Raw genomic sequence first — 13,890 nt, 5'->3', positions numbered from 1 at the left:
TGAACTTACGTCCTCAAAACATGAAAGCATGGCAATGATACCTTCAGTCCTTGAGCCGTGCTTAGCAGAGCTTTCCTGGGAACTTGGTGTATATGCCCAGTTTGGCATGCAAGGTAGCTGTGACATCCTTCGGATAGAAAACTGGGCCAGCTCACAGATTTTGTTCTACACTTCTTGTATCTTCTGTGCTGGCCTTGCAACCTTGTTGTAAAATGTACCAGTCTGGTGTATCTGCTCATTATCCTGGACAGGGAGGGTAGGCTCAGGTTGAGGTTGCTCTATGGGGATACAGGAAGTTTTAGTTCAGCCCCTGCTCTGTCACTGTATTGTGTGTGACCTTGAAGTCATTTAATGTGATTGCTACTTCATAAAGTGTTAACACCTAGCAAAATGAAGTCAGATGAGTGGTATGAAACTGCTTGTGCTTCTGTTATATAGGTATAAGAGCTTGCCTTCATCTTCTGCTGGAAGAGTAGTGTTGCAGAATTATTGGTAGTAGGACTTGGGGTTTAATAGAACTGGGGTATGAATTTGGATAGTTCACCTCTTCTTTTTCCACCCCCCCCCCCCCAATAAAACTTTTGTTGTGAACTCTTACCTCAAAAACTCTGTAGATACCATTGTGCTGCTGTGTTGGTTAATGCACAAAAGAAGGCCTGAACCATGGCTAGGATAATGAACTTAAAATTGAATGAAAAGAAATATTGAAATCTGCTCAGTGTGGGACTAAGTTACCAATTCAGTATTACACCAAGGTTTTTGATTTGTGTAAATTTTAATAAAATAGCTGGTAGCAGTTTAGGTGATGTTGTGGTGAAGACTTGAGAAGTTGTCCTCCCTCCAAAGTTACTTGAAAAGCTAAAGAAGATTCTGCAGCTAAAGGAGAAATGATGTCATTCTTCATGACACAGATAAGACAATTGTGTTTTATTAGACCTGATTTCTAACCTTCACTGAATTCAAGCGGATTTGGCTGAAGCCTGTAGTGATAACTGAGCAAGGGATGTCTGATAAAGAGAAATTCCTTATTAGTCAGTGGCACTGGTCGTAAAGAAAGCTAGGACAAGAGACAGATGTTGTCACACAGGTAACCTCAGTATTCTAATTCATTTTCTGAAAGCTCGAATATGAGGAAAAAAGAATGCCTTTTGTTTCAAGAAAACAAACCCTTAGAAGTTGTGTAGATTTCTAGGGATTTGTTAACATCAAAGTTCACTTGTCTGTTTAATTACTGTTGCTTTTATTTTGAGGTATTCTCATACAAAGCAGAATGATTTGGCATTTCAGATCTCCAATAATTCGTCTTTCCTGACTCAGCTTGAAGATGCTGACTGAAAGAACACCTTTCCCTCCAAATATAGACAGACAGTATGTTGTCTAATAATGATAATTTCTGAATAGCAGACAACTGGAGCAGCAGCAGAAATAGGTATTGGTAATACTTTTTTCTTTTTATTTTTTTTTCCCTCCTGAGCCTCTGCATTGCCTGCAAAGTTGGAAAACTTAAATAAACTCACATACTTAGGGAAGTTTTGTATCCCTCCCTCCCTCCCAGTAAAATACATTCAGAAGGTCTCTGACAAATAAGAAATTGGTGCAGGGTCTACCTCATCAGTTTGGTTGACTGCTGTAGAAGACAATTGTCTTCTATTCATCTGGCTATTATCTCCTTGTGGGTACTGTAACAACTGGAAGAAATCTCCAGTTGTTAAATCCCTTTCAGGTTTGTTTAAGTGGTTGTCTCTCTGGGTTTTGTGTCTTGTCCCATCTCAGAGGTGTGATTTCCTCTTTATTCTGCTACTCCCACACAGCACAAAGAGGTACTGAGGTGTCAAGGTAGGAGTGCAGACAAGTAGTGCTGTAGGCTTTTTCAGCATGGACTCAGTGGATATCAGACAGTGAAGAGGTTGCATGCTGAATGTTTTTGTTGAGTTCGATTTTGTAAAGGAAAGAACCCATAGCTTAACCCTTCCCTGTAAATAGATAGCCATTATTTCTTGGGACATTGTAATTAGTAGATAGAACTAAATATACAAAAGTGAGGTTTTAATTTTTTGTGGGGGGAAGGGCAGGGGAATTGGTGAAAACGAATTATGTAAGATTAGAAATCCTTGATTTAGAAACATATCTTCTGCAGTTGCCCTGCTGGATGTCTGATGTATTGCCCGCCCTGCTTCTCGAAGTCCTGCCAGTCTTCCTGTGTCACTGCTAGTGTGGGCTCTCAGCTGTGTTAAGGGACAGCAGCTCCCAGGCATTATTGCCTTTCTTTTCGTTTCCTAGGCTGAAACAATCCATGTTTGCCACCTTGTCTGGGATCGGGCAGTTTTCCAATCTGCAGCAGCTGTTCGTATATTCCTCTTAGGTTATTTGAGCTGAAGCAAAGAAGATTTTGGAGCTGCCCTGCTGGGCTTATTTAAGTTTCTGAGAGTTGTTTTTGCTGTATCCATCCTTGAATTAGATCAGCTAAAGCAATGTTATTGTGCAATTTTTGCTCAGGACCAGTACAGCAGACAAGAAAGGTGTGTATGTATGTGTGTGGGAGGTTTTCTGTCCTGTAAATAATAATAATAATCTCCAGCTCTTCACTGGTCACTTCTTTCCTCTCCCATTACTCCTAAAGAGTGTTTCTGCATGTTTTACTGGTGATACAAGGTTTCCTTTGGAAGTCGGGCGCCAATTTGAGCTTCACTTAGAAGCTTTACCAAAAGGTTGTTAAGCGCTTGAGCTCCCTTTGAGCTTCTTGCCTGCCTTTGCGGTATCCCTATGAAGAGCTGCAGATTCTTAAATGCTTTGAGAAAGGTCAAGGAGGATCAGTTCCTGGAAGAGTTTTCTTTCCCTGGGGGACCCTGGAGGAATTTTGCTTGTACTTTGTATCCACTTAGTGGTGAGAACAAATGCACCTTTCTCTGCATTTCTTGGAACTGGGTCTTGCTCACCACTTACATCTCTAGTAGTTGTGCTGTGTGTTTTTGTGTACTCCTGACTCCCGTGGTCCTGCAGTGGTTGTGGATTTTTTGCCTTCTGTGGTTTGAAGCAGAGTTGCTGAGGACTCTCTGTGTGTGTAGGAATAGCAGATTAGAAAATGAGAGGTTGGTAGGCTCAAAGAGCTTCCTGAAAGTGTGGGAGTGCAGGCCAGAGAAAGGAAGAGAAATCTTTTGAAGCTGTATCGGTGCTTTACATGGACAAGAATAGCAGGCAGAGAGTATTGACAGAGTGGTCTGAGGATAAGTGTTGTTGCATAGCAAAGTGTTACTGCTGTAAAAATCACAGTTGTCCACTCATGAAACAAATTCTTCCAGTGTCAGTGCAGTTTTACTGGTATGGTTGAGTCACAGCACGTTCTGCTCCCACAGCTGTGTTAATGTTAGTCAGACCTGGTGAACGCTGATAAGTCTGCACGTGCCAGTGGTGTACGTGCAACCCTTATAAAAATTGTGGAAGTGATGTGAGGAGCATGTCTTGTGCCATGCTTTGTCCCTGGGAGCAGATAACTGGGTGTTCTGTTGCAGGTCTGTAACATGTGTGGTTCATTACTGGTGCAGTGGTGCTTGTGCCCTTCCTCCATCTTGTAGAATGTCCTTCCTGAAAACAATTCAGCTCTTTACCTGAAAGACTGTAGTGAGTGGTAACCAGGCCTTGGGTCCTTGGTGGAGCAAGGAAGCATTTTGGTTTGTGTTTTAGCTGCTGTTTACAAAGGCTTTACGAAGCAAACCAGTGTAATTTCCTGGTTTTCTAATGGGGAAACTGAGGCAGAGAGTAGCAGGGGTGAGAAAAAAGCAGCTTATGTTGCACCTACAATGCTAATATGGGAATAGCAACCTGTTTCACTTTAGCCTGGTGCTTTGGGCACCTGTTCAACAAAAAGTTTAAGCATATGCTTAATGATGTGCATGGCAATAGCTCCCTTACCGTTTCCTCTTTTCAGAGCATCGTAAACAGCGATTCTGTCTGAACCCAGACTGCAGGGCTGTGCCCACTCATGCCAACCCATTGGAATCACCCAAGCTGTCAGCCACGACACAGCTGGTGTCAACATCTGGCCTGTAGAACCTGTCTTATCATTAAGGATGCAGAAGGTGGAGCAAAGAGTCATCTGAACGGTGAGAAAGTGGCAGTAGTTGGCTTGCAGGAGATGAAAACAAGCTTGTTTGACAGGTGGCTCTTGGATGCAGTTGACTTGAAAAGAAACTCCTAGACCTCCAGGTGAGCCCAGAACAAACACAGCGACAGCACAGGGTCACCAAGCAAACACTTTAATGCAGCAGTGTAATGACCCATATTAATCATGCATTGAGTATTTAAGCAGTGTAGAAGCTCTGTTTAAAAACAAACACCAACCTGAACCAGCACCAAACCCCAAACCAAACGAGCAGTGATTGTTCCAATACATCTGTTTGTCTGTCTTCAAAGAGACTTTCAGTCTTTGCAATTATCCTGGCATGAAATGCTTCATGGTTGTGCTAACAGGCAGACTTGTGTTAGCCCTGGAAGCTGCTTTAATGAACCCCAAGGTCTGACAGCCAGCTTCCTTCTTTTAAGAGCAGCAATTTGTCAATCTCAAGAAAACTACATTTTTCAGGATCTCAGCTCAGGAGCTGTTTGTAAGGTTGTGGGATTACAGTGCCTAGAAAGCATTACAACTCCATTTGCTGCTGCATTCTCTTCATGTATCACATGAGACACCATTCATTTTTCTCCTCTGAAGACCAGCCTCAGTTCACTATATCCCTTTGGGCATGTTGATCAGCCTTTGCCACTGATTTTGGAAGGATATGATTCAGACCTTTCATCTGGGTTGGATTTTCTCAGTGACATTGTTTATGAGAGAACAAATTTCAGGATCATATCCCAGGATTTTATATACTTTTGTTTCTTTCCATCTATAGATCCAGGATTTTTGTGAGTGTTGCAATCTTAGCATCAGGACTTAATCCACTCTGATTAGAACCAATGGGAGTTTCCATTATTAATTGCCACTGACGTAAATTCCAGCTCATAAATTAAGGATGAAAATGTATTATGTTATTGTTATATGCTGCGTTAAGTGCAGTATAGATTTTATATATGTATATATACACATACATATACACTATAGATATAATATTTTTACATGCAATATATGTTATTTCTTGCTACATTTACTTTTAAGTAATGTTACTTTCTAAAATTAGAGACTACTGTAGGCTGTCTGAAGAGTTAGCCTGAAGTAGATTTTTTTTTTGGTCCAATCCTGGAGACAGCTAGATTTTTTTATGGGTGACTCCTTTAGTTCTCTGAGTGCTCCTTGCCTGTGCCTCTGTAATCCCTGCATTTAAGAAAAAAAATCTGATTAAAAAAATATTCCTCTGTTGTCTTATGAAGCATTCAGCAATCCGCAGACATCTTACACCACAGATCATAGGCACAAGCAGTAGCAGCAATAGACTGATGCTGTCTTTGATGTCTGGAGCGTGCAGATAACTTTGTTTTCAGAGAGAAGCAAATTCTGAAAAGGATTGAAAGGAGTGAAATGATGTCTTAATATGTGTAATGAGAACAAAAATTGGTCCCTGCCAGTAAAGGTGCTACCAAATTAGTAGGCATTGAGTTAACATCTAATCCCTTAGCCAGAAGGGTTAAGATTTATGTAAATAATATAATGATTTTTTAAATGGCTAAATGATTTAATAAAAGGTTGAATTAAATTTATTAAATGGTTAGTAGAAAGCTAGAGCCACAACACAAGGAATATTTTCTCATTTTTCCCGTTTGTTTTGGGAGATGCACAGGGCAGATAGAACTAGTGGTTCAGAAAGGGATTGCTTATCTCTGCAACTTCTCAGACGCCACAGTATTAGACCCAGCTAAAGAAAGAGAGTTTCTCCCCCTTAGAAACCTACAATTTGTGATGCAAATCAAAGGGAGGCACACGTACCCATTTCAAAACTTACTCTTAGCTCACCCAGGTAATCGCCATACTTGAGATTTGCATCAAAAATTTTGGTAAACTTTCATAAATAGATTTCCAGAATTGTACAAACCTTCTGTGATCTAAGGTTCTGTGATTTAGGCCTGGATCCTCTAAATGTCTACTGAGATTTTCTGGACCTGCACTTAATTTCAGCTAAATATAAGTTGAGCATCTTAATAACTTGAGGGTGAAATAATTGAAAACTTAAGTGTTTACAGTGATGATTATAGCTAAAAGACTAGAACACAGCTCTTGATCTAAACATTCCCAAATTTGGAAGTCTGAAATTCACATCTGGTTAGAATTTTTAGATGGAAAGATTTTATCCTTAAAAAAAATAATAGATTACTGATGCTGAAACTTAAACAATTATGAAATAAATCCCCCAGGAAATACAAAATATGGTATGGAGGTTTTTTGGGTGGGTTTTTTTTTCCTTTTTTTTTTACCTTGATGTTCTCAGTTCACACTGTTAATTCATATTGCTCAAGTTATAAAAGAGGATGGTAGCTTAAAGCAAGGCACAGCTGATGGTTATACAAGCTTTGGGACTTTTGGTCTGCCTGTCAGTGGGAAAGCCAAGGGTTAATGGTTTGTTCTGTCAGCTCTTGGTGCAGAGATGTGGTGCTCACACACCAGGAGCAGTTGTACAAATGTGCTCGTGTCTGAACGCCTGCAGGCTTGCGGCTCAGTTTTATATGATAGGGGTTTTTTTTAGAATCCTTTTTAAAAATACACAGGAATTAAGCAATTTCCTTTACATGGTGCCTCAGCCAAAGCCCACTGAAGTCACTGGGAAGACTCCCACTGTTTTTAGCTGGCATTCAGATCTATGTTGTGTTCCTTACAGCCTAGGCTACTGTGAGTGTCTGTGGAGGTGTGTAACCATCTCAATTCTTCTGGAAGGGCTGTCCTGCTGTACTTCAGTTACCATGGAATAGATTGCCCACATTACTAGCAACATAATTATTCTGGATCAAAAATACTTCAATTCCAGAACTGTCTCCATGTGGGGAGCTACTCTGGAATAAAAATCAGGCAATGGCTTCATCTCAATAGCTATGCTTCTTGCTCACTTTCTGTAGGCAAGGTGTTTTAAACAGAGGTGAAAGGCACTAAAGTGAAACGCTTTTTACATCAGCACAGCCACATTGTGTGAGTCTTTCCTGAACTGTAGTTGTTGTGATTTATAGAATTGGACTAAAACATCCATCCTCCCCCAGACCCAGGTGTGCAGAAGTCCTTACTGTGGGCCCTGGCCACACTCCTGAGCCCACATTCAGGTCTGTGTAGGTACAGTTCTGTGCCTGTGACATCAGTGGGACACTGTGTATGTACAGATCTTGATGACAGGATTGTGGTCCCACAGGAGTAAGAGAGCACAAGTGTTGCCCCTTTGTTTAGGGATCAAACCTGTCCACTCTCACATTTTAATGGGAGCCCCTATTATAGATATGCTGGAGTAATCTGGAGGAAAAGCCATGTGTCATTGCCTTTTCCCACTACTACAGGTGAATCAAAACACTCAGTAAATTAACTCTTTTTATAATGTGTGTATAGATCCTGTGAGTGGACTTGGAGCAGACTTTAAGGCTGAGATTTTACAGTTTCTATTTTTTTTAATGGATCTAACAATATCTGCAGGCCTAAGCCTTTTAAACTCATTTTCCAAACCGCCATATTACTCTTGTCTTTTTATCTGTTCCTTTAACATCCGAACTTTTCTGTTAATGTGAGTACCGACGAATTCACTGCACAGATACAATATTAATTCCAGACATTTCACAAGACAGTTTTTAGACATTCACCCACGTGATGATGTGTTAACTTTAAAGCATGTACTTCAGAAACAAAGAAGGAGTTAAGAAAAAAATAAAAGCTTAAAATGGGACTTATTCAGTCCCTTTCTTTGCAATACATAAATTCATGTACAAATACGGAAATAGCAGGGTGAGTTAGTGTGTTTCCGTGCCATTTTGTTATAACCACATGTACTGTTACCTCTCTGTAGCATGTTTTGTTACATAGAAACAGAGCACAGCATTTCCCATGAAAAATGTCAAAAAAAGGTGGGGTTTTTTTGTTTTGTTTTTTTTTTTAATAGAGTTCTCCATGATGGAGAAAAAGAAGTTTTCATATCTGATTTCAGGAGAAACACTTTTTTTCCCCATAAATATAAGGACATATTTTGTTACCCACAAGCAGAAAATCTGCCACTTCTCTGTATTACTTCCTCTCTTCAGATGTCTGCTATCAGTCTGTCCTAAAAGCTCATATCAATTAAAGCAGATATAGAAGCTTATCATTATTGGACTTGGAGAAATCTAGTTGAAGACCTGGTCAGACATAATGTTCTGCCTGCAATTAATCCAAACTGAAGAGGTGCTGCCTCAAGTATGTATCGCCATATTATTTGTCCCTTCCACCTCCATTCCACCTGCCTACAGAAGGCTTATTTTTTCAGCTTTGCCTCTGTAGTTGCTTCCCAATCCAGTTTAATAAAAATTATCAGTTTGGGATTTTTTTTTTTTTCCTTGATGTATTCTGGGTAGCAGATATATTTTAAGTTAGAACATTGTCATTTTCATTAAATGGTGAAACAGATTTTCCCCATCTCTGAAGCCTACTTTCTTAGTGGCATCTAGATATTGAGGTAAAAGTGTTTATTAGAAAGCAAAGACGTTAGGACTACAAACAAATTCTGTTTAAAAATAGCAGAGAATGTATTTTTCCATTATAGGAAAAAAATGGAAAGCAGATGGTAGGAATTTTCATCAGTGGGACTTGCTTTATTTGTTGGTAGAAGAGGGCTTGTTTTGGAGGGTCCTTTATTTTGTAAGTAGGTGGGGACAAAGAGACTCTTCTTCTTCATAGCCTAAATTGTGCTGTGAACTTACACACCCCTGGCATGGGGCTTGGGCTGGGTGCTGTAGGGCTGAGGGGCCATTCCCATCTGCCTACAGACTGGGTTCCAGGTTCAGGTTATTGAAATTAGCCCCTAGCAGTTTTCATCATCTGTAGTTTCATGGCCATGGTGCATTTTGTGATCCCAGCTCAGCTGGGCAGAGGCACCGTGCGGCTCCCTTCAAACCATGGCCCCTCTGCTGCTCCAGCATGTTCTCTGTGTGTTCGTGTTCATGGCCCTCTATCAGGTGCTTGCAACATCTGCTCAGCTCCGTGTTCAACCCCCTCTCATGCCTGGCATGAAAGTGACTCTGCTTCCTGAAAGGGCAGGGGAAGGGAGGGAGGAAAAGAGCAGATGGGTTGGTGCAGAGCAGCCCTTCTTCCAGGCCCTCTCTTTTATACTAAATTTAGCTGTTGTGGCCATGAGCAGGCTTGTGCTCGGCAGCAGCGCAGTGTAGTCCCTAAACCATCTCTGTTTCCTGCTGATTTCATGTTTTGCTAGGAAGGATGTGGCACAGGACATGAGGCAGGATTAAGCAAGGAGCATAGGCGTTAGTGGAATGACCCTAGGGAGAGGCAGGCTAGTTCTCTCTCAACTCTGTCCAAAGGCAGGTACCTGTGACCTGTCATGTAACAACAGGCTTTTCCTTCTCTGCTGGAACCATTCTTCTGTGCCATGGTTTAGTTGCCTCACAAATTGCCTGATGCTGAACATTTATTAAGGACTCCATGATCAAATGTTTGCAGTTTGACAGAAGCAGCTGATTTAAAAGGAAATATTTTGTAATATTACCTCCAGAGAGCCATGGAGGCAAAACTTCAGATAGGGTTTGTACTTGATAAAACTCTGTTTTGACATAGTTGAGAGAGGCAGGAAATTTCTCCTGTGACTTTTCATTATAATGTCATCATGAGAGCAGCATCTTTCACTTCTTGAGAATCTGTCTGTCCCTAATGCTAATTCCCCACCTGAAATCTTAACATGGGAGACATGAGACACGCTTCAGCAGCCATGAAGAGAAGTGTGAACAGCCATTCCCGTGGTAAGGATATTAAGAGGAATCCAAGTTGTCTGAAAGCCTGTTTTTTGCATAAAGCTTGAAGAAAATGAGGTCAAGGTTCAGGTAGACTTCGGGGATTTACAGTGGTGAAGGAAATCTTGCCTCAGTGCAATTAAAATTTAACTGAAGAAATAACTTCTGGTTTGTTTGATTGGTTTTTTCTTCCTGTAAGATTTCCCCTTTTGGCTTCAAAGGTCTTTGAATAAAGAATTATATTGCTGTAGTCTAGCTGAACAAAAGCAATGAAACAGCACGAGACATCCAGTTTGTACAATCATCCTTAATGTGCTTATATATCACATGAAATAATAAGGTATGGATTTTTTTTTATATATAGATCTGAAGTTTTCTGAAGACAGAGTTGGCATTTTGGCCAGAGATTATATAGATGCATCAGAGAATCATAACCTCCACTGCAGAGAGGATCCATGTGGCCTTTGCTAGTCTGCTCTCAAGGTTCAGTCAGGTCCTGCTTCTCAGCCATCAAAGCTTATTTAGGCTTTTGCTGTCTATACTGAGATGGCTCAATGATAGTTAGCATGGGAAAGTACTGCCTTATGTTTAGAAATTAATCCTGTCTTTCTGGATGCTGAGGATTTACTCTTGGCCTAGATTTAGTGTTTGTGTAAGTGAGCAAAGGTTTTTTTGTTTGTTCTTCCCTTGTTCTCTGAAACAAATGTCTGAAATTTATAGGTAAAGAAAAAGATAGTTGTGCAGATAATAATGTTCTTTAATGATATCATTGCCCTGTAAATCTGTGTCAGGGAGCTTGCACCTGGGGTTACCCTCATTGCTGTACAAATTGGCTGGCAGAAGTTGAATAATTTTATGGGGAACATAGATATGTCAAATGTGTACATAATATATGAAAACACAGATTGTATTACTTGTGCTAGATTTTTTGGAGTAGGGAAGTGTGGTGTGGGTTTTTTTGGTTGTTTTTGAATAGTGGTCTAGATTGCATACCTTAAATAGCATGACTTAGTAGGAAGTGAAGAAAAACCAAACACTTTGAGAGACTGCCCATTAAAGATTTGTCCTCACTGCTCTGTCAGTATACCTGGTAACTCCAGTTTCCCCATTACTCCCTTTCCTGTTTGCATACCCATCCTTACCTCCACTAGAGTTCTGCTTTCTTCTTGAGCTGAAGTGGTTGAAACTTCTTGTTGCCAAAGCTTCAGTTAGGAAAATAGCAGAGTGTAAGCCATTCCAGTACATTAACTCAGCAGCTGTGTGTAGCTAATCAAATGCCTCTGCTTAACCTGAGGGTCACTTTTGCCTAGGTCTGACCCCCCAATGGCTTCAGGTGGCTCCTGGACTTTGCTCTGGGGCAGGTAAAGAGCACTCATGCATTCCCTTCTTTCTAAAATGGTTTTGGATTGTAGCTCCTGGTGACAGGGCAGTGAGGAACAGGAGTTCAATCTCTGCAGTTGTTCATTAAACCCAGGGCTTTGGCTAGGTGGCAATTTGTGGTCCAGTGTGAATTCAAAGGATGCGATTACAACTGACTCCCATTTACTAGCACAGGTGTAATATTTACTAGCCAACACGGACTTCAGGATGACCTTTTTGGGTGGTTGTCCTGGGCTGATACACCACTTCTGAGATCAGTGACACACTGACTGTTTGGGGCAATGTCTGTTCTCCTATTGGGATAAATAGATTCAAATTAATGGAGGATAAAGGGGCTTCTTGATGACCACTTACATAGCAATGAGTTTTATAACAGGATTAGTGTTGAGTTGCATCTCTGTAAAGAATGGAGGTGGCTTTATCTAAGTATTTTTTCAGATGCAGCTGGTGTTGTCTGACCAAAAGAAATCTTGCAATTTGGTTTAATCAAAAGGATTAATGTTGCCTGGGTGTGAGGGTGGAATAAAATTATTTTCTTTTAGGAAAAACAAAACAAAACAAAACTGCCTTCATTGTATTAATAGCACCACCACCTGTATTCTGAATAGTGAAAGCTCCATCTCTCCCTCTCATCTCTAGGACTGTTCTTTAGGGCTTGCTGAGGTATTTGGATTTACATTTTTTTCTGAAGTCTGCATAGCTAGTGCCCTTAGCATTTGTATTTCCATGGTGTGGAGGGGGTGGAAGGAGCCCCACCACTTTCAACAAAAACAAGATGTTTATGCTTCTTCTGACATGCACAGCTCTTGAAGGTAAGAGTCTTGGCTGTTTCTACGGACAAGGGGGGCTTGTGGTGTTTCCTCTCTTGTGCTCTCCTGGGTGTCTTGTGTTTCCTTTCCATCCTCAACAGTGAGATCTGATTCTTTTTCATGTTCTCTGCTATATCTGCGAGATAGCATTGTTTCCCATTTTTCTTTTCTCCCATGCACTACAGAATTTATGCCTTAAGCTTCCACCTGTCTCTTAGTAACAGGATTCCTCATTCTGTCTCCAAACTAGGAGCTCTGGCTACATCTGATAATAATTTCTGATGTGCCAAGGGTGTTATGTTCATCTCCCAAGAGGATTGATGTTTTGGAGTTTTAGGGTGGTAGTGGTTTGGTTTGGTTTTTTGTGGGTTTTTTGGTGTTGTTGGGTTTTTTGATTTGTTTTGGTTTTTTCCCCCATCTGTTTTGTAATTACAAGCTCAGCTATGGCCAGGGGTATTACCATGCTGCAAGGTATCACGGACTATGTCAACAGCCAGGTATTGTAAGTAATAGGAGCAAGTAGTTCCAGTCTCTAAAAATTCTAGTATCTATTTTCCATGTTTGCAGTTTCCAGTATTTAGCAAAACCTCTAGTTCTGGTCAGTAGGAATGTACATTCTTGCTCACAGGGATTTTTTCAGCTTAGTTCATGCAACATCAGATATTAAGATCTTACTTTTATTTTTGCATACATGCAGGTTGAGGTGAGTTTCAGCACAGGTTTCTGATTAATACTATAATTTTTGGCATTAAGATTGAAGTTGAAATAGAGATATGCAATAATATGCATCTACAGCATAAGTGTATGTGTATACACAGGTTGAAAGATAGAAGAGCATTGCTTGAGAGACTGTCCGCTGTTTCGCCTACATCAGTTAAGCCAGTAAAAAGTTTTAGGTTTCCATCCAAACCAGGCTTACTCTGCTTTTAAATGAATCAGTAGCTTTAATATTTCCACTCTGGGACCTTGGATCACTGCACTGTGATTCCAGTTTGGATGGGGATAGGGAGAAGCTAAATAAATTTTAAAATATGTTTTATTTTCTGCTGCAGCTCACAAAGTTATGTAATTTTAGCACTGGATTGAAGGCAGGAGGCAAATGGAGTGGTCTGTAGTTGACTGCATGACAACTGCAGTTTGTTGCGTGGATATCATCCCGCCATGTGCCCAGTGTCTAATTCTGATTGGATTCTCCTGGTGTGAAGAATCACACTTGCCATCAGTGGGATGTCCATCTGTCTGAGCCTGAAAGCAGCTCGAGGATGCAGGCTGTAGAGGAGGAGTCTGTGGGATGGCCTCACTATGCCTATGAAGACTGATGCACATGATTTATAAGCATCCAGTCTGTTTTAGGGATCCTTTCTTGTACTGCTATGTGGTTATGAATGTAGATGTTACTGTTCAATTCCTCTGAGGTGGCCACTGAGGGAGCTGGACACTCAGGCAGTTTGCAGATATTAGGGGTGGTGTTTCTGTGGGGCTTGCAGTGTTAGGAGGTTATTCTCATTGAGGGTGATTTTAAGGATTCTCAACAGCTTTCTGAGTTGCTTTTTTTTTTTTTTTTTTTTTTTTGGTTGAAGGTGTGTAAGGAGTGGTGCCTATTCACTTGCTGCACAGTGAGACTGTATATCCTTCCTAAATTGTTTGTAAATCACTTAGGGATCTTTCAGGCTGACAGGCAGATCCTGTGTAAGCACATCACCCAGCCCTGCAAAGCCCAGCCTTAGGGAGCTAAACCGGCTGCCAAAGCAACAGGTGTGTCAGCTCAGAGTTACCCATGAGGAGCAGCTGTGGGCTCGAACTTTGCCCGTTT

General features: G+C 40.9%; 1 protein-coding gene across 5 annotated transcripts in view; it reads left to right on the top strand.

Annotated features, from left to right (window-relative positions):
• The window catches only part of ETV6 (ETS variant transcription factor 6), a 120,526-nt gene that overhangs the window by 14,853 nt on the left and 91,783 nt on the right, over nucleotides 1-13,890 (top strand). For 2 of the 5 annotated variants that reach the window (XM_072923647.1, XM_072923645.1), the window contains exon 2: nucleotides 3,926-4,100. The exons of 2 other annotated variants lie outside the window; for them this stretch is intronic. The gene's annotated coding sequence lies outside the window, so the exon portion shown is untranslated. Of the gene's footprint in view, nucleotides 1-3,925; nucleotides 4,204-13,890 lie in introns of all 5 variants that reach the window. One more of the 5 variants, XM_072923646.1, reaches the window with a different exon arrangement.

Source organism: Taeniopygia guttata, chromosome 1A, assembly GCF_048771995.1.
Source record: "Taeniopygia guttata chromosome 1A, bTaeGut7.mat, whole genome shotgun sequence".
NCBI lineage: Eukaryota > Metazoa > Chordata > Aves > Passeriformes > Estrildidae > Taeniopygia > Taeniopygia guttata.
Note: the sequence above shows the minus strand (reverse complement) of the source record. Positions and strands in the feature narration are given on the sequence as shown.